Source organism: Rattus norvegicus, chromosome 5, assembly GCF_036323735.1.
Source record: "Rattus norvegicus strain BN/NHsdMcwi chromosome 5, GRCr8, whole genome shotgun sequence".
In the NCBI taxonomy this organism is placed as follows: Eukaryota; Metazoa; Chordata; class Mammalia; order Rodentia; family Muridae; genus Rattus; species Rattus norvegicus.
In genome coordinates this window covers 98,238,771-98,249,270 of record NC_086023.1, presented here as the reverse complement: position 1 = coordinate 98,249,270, position 10,500 = coordinate 98,238,771, and the positions used below count along the sequence as shown (strand labels likewise).

The 10,500-nt window shown below is 38.1% G+C and overlaps 1 long non-coding RNA gene across 7 annotated transcripts in view; it reads left to right on the top strand.

Annotated features, from left to right (window-relative positions):
* Positions 1-5,734: 5,734 nt before the first annotated feature.
* Positions 5,735-10,500, top strand: part of LOC102555669 (uncharacterized) — a 117,730-nt gene continuing 112,964 nt past the window's right edge. For all 7 annotated transcript variants that reach the window (XR_010051850.1, XR_010051852.1, XR_005504813.2 and 4 more), the window contains exon 1: positions 5,735-5,877. This is a non-coding gene — a long non-coding RNA (uncharacterized LOC102555669). The remainder of the gene's footprint in view (positions 5,878-10,500) is intronic.

Below are 10,500 nucleotides of genomic sequence, written 5' to 3'. Positions count from 1 at the left end.
GCTTTTGGACACTGTAAGTTTAAGTTCTGTATTAATTCTTATTCTTTTCTGCTTTACACTTGAATGATTTTATGTGGTCCCATGGCTATCTAACATCATATGTCTGAGATTCTTTGATCATCTTCTGAAGTATGTAAATCTTCAGCATGAAGACACTAAACTACTTAACTTAATTTTAACCAGATCAATTCAATGCTCACCTGCTAAATGATTTAAGGACTCAGTTCTTAAAGGGGGTTAAATACTGATTTTCATATTAGGAAAATATTGATGGCACCATTCTCATTATTAGTAGATTGTAATACTAAAACCTGGAATTGTGGGACAAAGTAAATTATCAAATCCAGGGGTCTCTGTTCTCTCCATTACCCCAGGACATGTGGCACCCTGAACTGTTTAGAATCACATAAATAGGTGCGATGCTTTCCAAGAACATTTAATCTTATGAGATTATAGGGTGGCTAGAGTCATCCAAAGAAAGATAAGGAACAATGGTTTATTATTGTGCTCTAGTGCCAGTACTTCCTATTTTCGATATTTCAAGGACAATTTAAAGCTGTAGAAATTGTAATTAGTCCAATGGTGTTACAGTAAAGATCAAAGATAAAACAGAGGTTACCTACCTGTACCCACGCATTCCTACTTTGCAGCGTTCTGTGCGAACCACATGTTCCTGCTGTCTCTCTGCCAGTCATTTTCTCACACTGTCCCCTTAGCTGGTTGTTACTCAACCTGACCCACACATCATGTCCCACGGGCCAGGCAATCTAGTGTAATACCACCCCATACTAGACCCAGGAATTCTATAACCGCCCTCTCCAGCCTGTCTCTCGACCCTCTAGGAACTTTGCTCACATCTCCTGTAGCCTGGTAAAATCAAAGTTCTAGAAACTTGTAATTTATCAATCGGATTTATATATTAAATTTTTAGCTCACAATACATCCACACAATAAATTGACTGCCATTAAATAAAGATATAAACTGCCCACTTAGACAAGATAAAATTGACCTAGTCCACCTGGATCATCCTGCTTCATCATTGCTCCATCTTGATTTTTTTCCAACTGCTCCTCCTCCTCTCTCCTTCCTAGACTCCCCCTCCCCCAACCCGCCTACCCTTTTTCTCATCCAATGATAGGCTTTGCCTTATCCTGTACCTTCCTAGTTGCATAATGACATCATCCTACACAATGATTTCCATTGTTACTGTCTAGTGTCACTTCTTGAGAATGTGCCTTAAACAATGATCTTTTTAACCATTTTTCACTCTTCCTTCTTGAAAGTATGCTTTCATTTACTCTAGAAAACCTATTTCCTACATTATACACCACATGTCTTGTCTAAGTTATTTTAACAGCAGTCTTAAGGACTGGGGAGCTGGCATAGTTCAGAGAAAGATCACATTGGTAATTTCCATGTATAGGGAAGACCATTTCTGCTAACGGACACCCATCAAAACTGGAGAGCTGTGTTAGAAACACAGCTAGTGTTAGAAACATCACAAGATAAAATGACTGCAAGAAGTCCATCAGGCAGTAAACAGTAAACTAGCCAAGTTCCCACTACTGTATACAGAGGAGGAGACGCAGGGAATTAAAAGTTAAGAGAATATTTGTGAATAGTAAATTGTAAGAATTTCTCTACTAAAGCTAAAATTTGGAAAATAAACACAATAAGAACAACCAAAACTATCAATCTGAAACAAGTACATCGATATGTGCCTGCCATTCCAGCACTATGAAAATTGAGGCACTAATAGTCATTAGTTAAAGGGCAGCTTGGATTCTATAGTGAGATAGAGCACAGTGCATGATACATGGAGAAAAGTCTCAAAACACATAAATTTATGTAAAAAGTATAAAACATCATGAAGAATCAGTTTGCTATAGTTATATATCAGAACCTAGCCCAGTAATCATCAAAGTGTCTTCATCCATCGAATGATGAGAATAGAAGCAGAGCCCAGGGGCAAACATTAGACAGAGTTTGAGGAACCCCATGAAACAAAGAGTAATGATTGTAAGAGCCTGAGGGGTCAATGATACCAAAAAACATGGCCCACAGAGTCAAACAAGCAGGGTTTATAGGGTCTCAGATATACTGAAGAGACAAGCATAGAACCTATATGGGTCTGAGCTAGGTTTTCTGCATATATGCTACAATGGTGTAGTTTACTGTTCTTATGAGCCTCCTACAGTGAAAGTGGGCCATGTCTCTGATTTGTTTGCCAACTCCTGTTACACTGTTCCTCATACTCAGCTGCCCTGTACAACTTTTAAATGAAGGTTTGTGCCTAGTCTAGTTGTTACAGCATGTATACTATTTGATTGATATGTCTGAGAGGCTTAACCTTTCCTGAAGAGAAATGAAAGAGGAGTGTATCTAGGACAGAGGAAGATGAGGTGTATATGGGGGACGTGGGGGAGAGTACAAGGAGTGGAGGGAGGAAAAACTGCAATAGAATATAATGTATGAGAAAATAATTATAAAATAAATGATATTAACATATGTTGTAGACAGATAAAATAATAATTACAAATCAGAAAAAAACCCTTTAGCTTTAAGGCTTTGAAAAATGAAAGTCAATGTGCATAAATATAAAAAATACAAAATTATCTAGTCAAAGGCACAATGGAATAGTTGAAATAATTAAGAAAAGTAGTGAGAATCTCTGAGGACTAATAAAGGATTCAAGACACATAAACAATCATGAATCTGACATATGAATTCAAGACATGAAATAAATTGCTTGAATGGAACCAGAAAGCATACTTACAGAAGTATGGATTAAATCTTTCTTAATCCTAATGAACAAAACAGCTCGCTAACAATCAGGACAGAAAGTAAAGAGGTCTCAAATCTAATAAACCAAGAATAGGATTCTTCTGTATACACGATAACCAAACCAGCAGTAATTAAAAACAAATAAACCCTGAAAGCAAAAAGGATTAAAAATGCTTTCCAAACAGGTTAAAAGACACCTATCAGCAGGATTCTGTAATGAAACCTAGCAATCAGGAGAGAGTGAGACAATTCATTTTAATTACTGAAATCAACCAAATATATTTCAGTCTCAAAGGCTGTCTTTCATAAATAAGGGAGAAGCAAAAGCTTTTCCAAGTGAAGTGGAATTGAGAGTTTATCAACATTGGTCATCTCCTACAAGAGATAACAAGGAGCTCAATGTAGTAATTGTTTGAATTTATTTATTTATTCATTTATATCCTAATCAAAGCTCTCTCCTTCTCTCCTCTCATTCCCTCCTTCACAACTCCCTTCTCCCATTCCCTCCTCCCCTTTTCTCAGAGAAGGTTAGGTCTCACATGGGTAGGAAAACAAAGACGCAGCAGGGCTAAATGCAGCCTCTCTCACTGAGGTCAGCAAGGCATTATGACTAGAAGAAAGGGATTCAAAGGCAGTCAAGAGAGTCAGAGACATCTTCCTGCTCCAACTCTTAGGGTATCCACATGAAGACCAAAGCGCACATCTGCTCCAATGTGTGTAGGGCTTCAATGTCCAGTCATGCACTGGCAGCTCTTAGCAAATCCAGTATTCAGTTCCCATCAGTAGCAGGGCAGTGTACTACCAAGCAGTTCTTTAACCCTGAAAACTGAAACAACAAAAAAAATTCTTTAAATAATAATGTGTGTGTGATAAAAGCACAAAACTCAAGCAATATGAAAAATACATAGAACTATCATGTGACGTCTAACTTAAATTTATCCGTAGCAAAATATCAAAGGCATATTTTAAACTATTTTTATTGATCCTTGGTCATTTCATATCCTGCACCCCAATCCTACTCTTTTCTGCTCTCCAACCTTGCAACTTCCCCCTCAAAAAGAAAATTAAACACACACACACACACACACACACACACACACACACACACAAACACACGCACACTAAACCAAACAAAAGAAGGCATAGAAATCATCTTGTCCTGGAAGATGTCGTGTCACTGTGTGTGCCACAGTATACACCACTCTGTCCACACACTTTCACTTTCAAAATGTTCTTTGCAGTGAGACATTGGTCTGACTCAAGGTCCTAGGCTTCTGTGACATTATAAATAGTGGATCCCCACCACAACTCAGAAAACTAATCCTGTTGTTACCTGGTATCATGGGAATAATGCAGCTTTGGTTTAACAGGACCAGTTTTCCTGTAGCTTCCACAAGCTCCCGTAGTTCATGATGATGCACCAAGTCCCAGGTTGATGAAAATAAATGAGCTGGCCCTGTGTCTAGCAGCTATTACAGTTGATAAAGCAGGACCTGCGCCTCACCTGGGCAGCACAGTAGAGCTGGCCCTGGTGGAGAATGTTCAGATGAGTTTCTTGAAATGGCATAATAGAGGGAGAGCTTGCACAGTTACTCATCTGCTGTGAGGTAGAGTTGGCACAGGGATGTTGGCCTCCTGCACTCTCTCTCCTTGCCACTGGTAATAGTCTGAAGAGCTGGCCTAAAGTTCATGAAAGAAGGAGTGTTTTCCCTGCATAGTGAGTTGTAGATCTGGGAAAAGTGGGCCCTGCATCTCTCCAAGTCAACATAGTACAGCTGGTCCTGATGGAAAATGTACAAGGAAGCCGGTCAAGAGACGGTGAGAGAGGGAAATAAGAGCTGGTCTATCCTCTTGTTGGCTGCAGTACTTGGGAGAGTGAGTCCTGCCTCAGTAGGGCAACACAGTGGATCAGGATATGGGTCAGGAGGGATGATTACAGGTAATAGAGACATTAGGTAGCTTAGCAAAAAGAATGCTGAAGTAGTTGTACTTGGGGAGCAGATACAAGAGGATACATAAGCTGACCAACTCAGCTAATACCCAGGCCCAAATTTGTGCTTTTGTGTTGGCCTACACCAAAATCTACATCATCTGTGAACTACTGGAACAAAAGTTCATTTTAAGTAACAACTTAGTTAAGATATTTTTGAGACATACAAGAGAAGTACTTGGCAGTAATCAACATTTATATAATTACATTTGATGTGGGAACCCTTCTGAAATAAGCACTCTGATACTAGTTAAAGTAGAAGAGATGTCACTCAATGACTAAAGCCAGGATCGCTCCTGGAAAGCTTCAATTCAGCATCTGCCTTTGTATTCTTATTTTATACTCTAAAAGCACAAAGTGGAAAGGGCAAGCAAGAGTTACAGAAGCCTACATGGCAGTCAGATGTTCTGCTGGGCAAGAACATATTGGTTCAGTTATTTTGCCAGAGGTAGCAAGTGAAATGATACTGGGTGAATAGGTAATGTAAGCAGTGTGTCAAACAAAGCACTAAATGAATCAATATGTAATAATTTTTCTACCTTATTCAATTTTGGATGTAAGGCTTTCTCAACAGGAAGGAAATTATGCCTGGTTCTGGAAAGCTAGCCAACAAACTGGGATACTAGAGTCAACCATTGCTTTTAGAGTGGAAGCTACTATTTCAATTTTCTTCGACCACAATTCCTGTCCATATTGTAAATGGGTTGTACCCTAGAATAAGGCTAACTCTCATTTCCCATCAGCAAAGCCTCTCATTGCAAGAGATAGAATTATAGAAATTCACAACTGGTCAAAAATGAAGAAAAGTCCTTAATGTTACATATTGTCTACAACGCAACTCCACTAGCTAGGTTCAGGGAGTATTACAGAAAAGGTAGCATAAAGACTGTAATATGCAGAATATTAGAATATAGAATATTGCTATAGAATATAGAATATAGAGTTGTCTCCTAGAAATAACAACTAAGTTCCCTCACATTATACTTCAACAACATGTCTGCCTAAACAAGCTCTGAAGAAGGACAACACCAATAGAAATGTTAATGCGGATAGGAGACTCTCAAGGGGACCCACTAAAGGACAAAAACTACAGGCAACTAAGGTGTGGTGAGAGCTGGATGGATAGTCTATACTCTGGGAAAACACATTGAGTGTATAGCTGATATAATGTGGTCAGACCTGATTGTTTGCAACTGTGAACAGATTCAGAAGTTTGTACACGCCCATAAATATTCATGCACATGCTCAGTTAGAGAGGAGGGCAGGCGTGAGGTGGATAGGCATGAAGGAAATTGGAGGAAGGGAAGGGAATGTATGGAAAGAAATGTGTTTATATTTTAATTTTAAATGTTATAAAATAAGACAAACTATTGATTTGAAATAGTGCAATAATTTATTTCAAAGAAAATCTTATATTTTAAAGAACTTCTAAACTGTAGTACTTTTTTATTTTTATTTTATTTAGTTTATTTTTTACACTCCATATTTTATCCCACTCCCAGAGTTCACCCTCTGATTATTCCACATCCCATAAATTCTCCACCCCCCCATCTCCATGAGGATGTCTCCACCCTCAAGCCCCTACCCCAAAAGACTTATCTTAAGGGTTAGGTACATCTTCTCTGAGTTAACCCAGACCCCACAGTCCTCTGCTGTTTGTGTTTTAGGGGACTCATATTACTTGGTATACGCTGCCAGGTTAGTGATCCAGCATCTGAGAGATTTTGGAAGTCCAGGTTAATTGAGACTGCTGGTCCTACAGGGTTGCCCTCCTCCTCAGCTTCTTCCAGCTTTTCCCTAATTCAACCACAGGGGTCAGCAGCTTCTGCTCATTGGTTGGGTGTAAACATCTACATTTGACTCTTTCACCTGCTTGTTTGGTTTTTTGGAAGGCAGTCATGATAGGCCTTTCATCTCCCAGCCAAAAACTCTGACCCATAATTGTTCCTGCCTGAAAGAACTGCAGGGAGAAAAATGGAGAAGAGCCTGAGGAAAAGGAGGTCAAGTGACAGGCCCAAAGTGAGATCCAGACCAAGTGGTGGCCCCAAAGCCTGACACTGTTACTGAGGCTATGGAACACTCACAAACTGTAGTTCTTTGTAAGGTATCACATACAGTAGTGACAAAAGTAATGACAAAGGTATTTTTCAGTTAGACAAAATAGTGGCAGTTTTTGTTTGCTTTTATGCTTTATTTTGTTTTTAACCAAATCCAAGTCGTACAGATGTCAACATTGCACTATTATAGTTTTGGTAATATTAATCAATTGTATATATACTGTATATTGTTGCCATCAGTTATTTCAATATCATAAAAATTTTGTTTCAAAAAATAAAGTTCATATTGGAAAATTTTATGGTTATCAAAAATCAAAAATCTTTAGAGTATATTTAAGACAAATATTGAAATTAATTATTCAGTATATTAAATTAAGAACATAAAGAAAATCACAGTACAAATGAAATACAATAAAAAAGAAAAATAAAAATGCCACTTATGCAAGATTTTCATTTGAGCTCTTGCCTTTCAGCAGAAGACAGATCTACAATTTAGGTATATTTACAATTTAGTATATCACATTCAAAGAAACTTAAACCAGAACTGGGGGAAAATGAAAAATATAGTTTTGTCAGTAAGCAACAACAACCATCCTGACTACACATGGATCAAATAACTCATTAAGATTGACACTAAAATTAATAAATGAATAAAACTTTTCAAAGCACCAAAACCAGTAATAGCCCCTGTATATGGAAATAACTCTCTTTTCAAGGCATTACTACACTTGAAGTGTGCTGTCTACAGTCCTGGTGCTGTTTGTATTTTGATTCTAATTCTGCTTTCCCAAGAGAGGCTGCCTGGAACTAGGAGTGAATCACCTGTGAAGTCATGAGAACCTTCCCTTACAGAATGAAGATTTCTAGGAATCAATCACAGGGTGAAGAGTAGGCAGGACTTTCTGTCAGAGAGAAAGAGAAGAGGATGAAAACGGTTACTTGCTTTTGAATGGGGAGACCATAGAGGACAAAATATAGCTAACAAAAGGACCCCAGTTTAGATGGCGATCCATCAAGATTTGTCACCAGAGTAGCTATATTTAGAAGAGCTTACAAAATCAGGGTGCTAGTTCTGATAGTTACCTGTTGATTCTAAATCAATATTATGAGGAATTTTCCTTCACAAGGTGATAGAAAAAGATACATGGGGCACCCCAGCCAGCCACAGGAATTTGGAAGCATGGGGCTAGTGTGACAGCAACCCACCATGGGAACTTGGCAAGCCAGGAGGAGAGATTTCAGAGCTCGGGGTCAGAGAGTCTGCCAGACTGAGAACAGGCCAAGCCAGCCTGCCCACTGTTGCCCTGCCAGAGGTAGCATGGGTGCTTTTTTATTATTTCAGACTATAGAAGTGAAGGGAGTAATAATGTTTCCAGTAGATAGAAGCCAAAATGGGAGAGTTCCAATGACAATTAAACCAAAGTAAACTCACAATAAAAAGCTATAAAAGGAGGAAAAATGTACGATAAAAGAAATGGGGCCAATGAACTTCAGATTTAAAATTTGCAGCAATGTAAACATACAACGGTGGGACAATTAATTCATAAGGAAAAGGTAATGAGCCCAAAGGTGAGAGATTGAAGTATTCTGAAAGTGGAAGACTCAAACAAAGCACTTTCAATGACATACAAATCAGACAGAAGTTAGTATTGAGGCACTGAATATAATAATTTAGGAAAATGGAGATTCTTGTTTTAGACTGCTTCCATCCTAGAGAAACAAAGTGTGTGCTCCAGTGCACACAGAGCAATCTCTACAATCAATAGATCACGTGTTAAAGCCAAAGAAAATCTTTACAAAGTTATAGATTGAAATTATTCATGTATGTTTTTGATGAAAATATAACAAAATTTCAGAGATATTAATAAGTCAACATTAAGCATACTCATTCGAAGAAACAATGGACTAAAATAAAGGAAAAAAGAGAAATTTAAAGATATCTTGAAGCAAACATAAGTAAAAACAAAATGTTTTAAATTTATATAATAAAGACAAGCCAATATTAAAAGACCTTTATAAAAATATTTACCTTAATCAAAAATGGGATTTATAGGGATAATGTTTATATTCACTGTGTGGAGGGGTGTCTTTGCCCTTCATTGCCTGACCAAGGCACTCTATAATTGGATAATATAAAAAACAAATGGCACTGAGAAATGACAGGAAACAGAAGGTGGAAGTTTCAAGAGAAATAGGAACTCCAGGAAAGAGTGAGGTGTTGGGGATTCGCCACTGAAACTCGGAGAAGGTTGGACATATGAAACTGGTGAGAAACAGCTAACTGTAGTTGTGGCACATATAGAATAGTATGAATTGGTTAAATAAGTTATGAGCTGGTGGGAACAAATTTAGCTTATGAGTTAGGTATTTTTCAAATAAATAATAAGTGTCTGAGTCATTATTTGGGAACTGGTGTGCATGCGAAAAATTCTGTAATTATAGTGATTCACCACTTAAAATTACCCCAAGATGCAATCCATGGACCACATGAAACTCAAGAACAAGGATGACCAAAATGCAGATGCTTCACTCCTTCTTAAAAGGGGAGCAAATATATCCATAGGAGGGGATATGGAGGCAAAGTTTAGAGCAGAGTCTGAAGGAACAGCATTCAGAGCCTGCCCCACCTGTGGCCCATATATATACAGCCACCAAAACTAGATAAGATGGATGAGGCTAAGAAGTGCATACTGACAGGAATTGGATATAGATCTCTATTTCCAGGGACAAAACCACTACCCCAAGACTATATACATGGACTGACGCATGACTCCAACTGCATATGTAGCAAAGGATGACCTTGCTGGGCACCAATGGAAGGAGGAACCCTTGGTCCTGCAAAGGTTGGACCCCCAGTATAGGGGATTGTCGGGAGAGGGGATAAAGGGGGTGGGTGGAGAAGGAAACACCCTTATAGAAGGGGAGTGGAAGAGGATAGGGGGCTTATGGACAGGAAACCTTGAAAGGCAATAACATCTGAAATGTAAATAAGAAATACCCTATAAAAGAGAGAGGGAGAGAGGAAGGAGGGAGGGAGGGAGGGAAAGGGAGAGGGAGAGGGAGAGGGGGAGGGGGAGAGAGAGGGGGAGAGAGAGCGGCAGACAGGCAAACAGAAATAAATGAAATTATCTTCTAAACCAACATAAATAATGATAATAATAAGCCTGATGTTGGTAAATGACAGAATAATTGTAGAAATACATCATAACAGGAAGAAAACATGTCAGTTATTATCCATTTTAAATACATAGAGATAATTCAGTCAAATTATATTTAAATTTTTATACCTCTTACTTAGACCTATATTCTCAATTAAATATTTAAAACATTCAGAGGCTTTCCATAATTCAGTTGGTTTTACTCTTACCTAGAAATGAGTCACTTATTTGGTCTTATATTCATTTTATTTGGATGGCTGTTTTATCCTCAACGGCTCTATTAAACATTTTAAAATTTATGAGATGCAATTCAGTTAAGTGTATGTTTGACTCCTGTTAGTCTGTGATCATTATCATTGTTTTCTTGCTAAGAATATCATCAGCTGCGGCAGTGTGTTTTTATTCTAATAACATAAAGGTGTCATTTTGATTTGGAAGAATGTGATTTTAAATTCTTTGAGACATTTATGTCGTGATGTGAAATGTATAAATGCCTGTGATCACACTTTC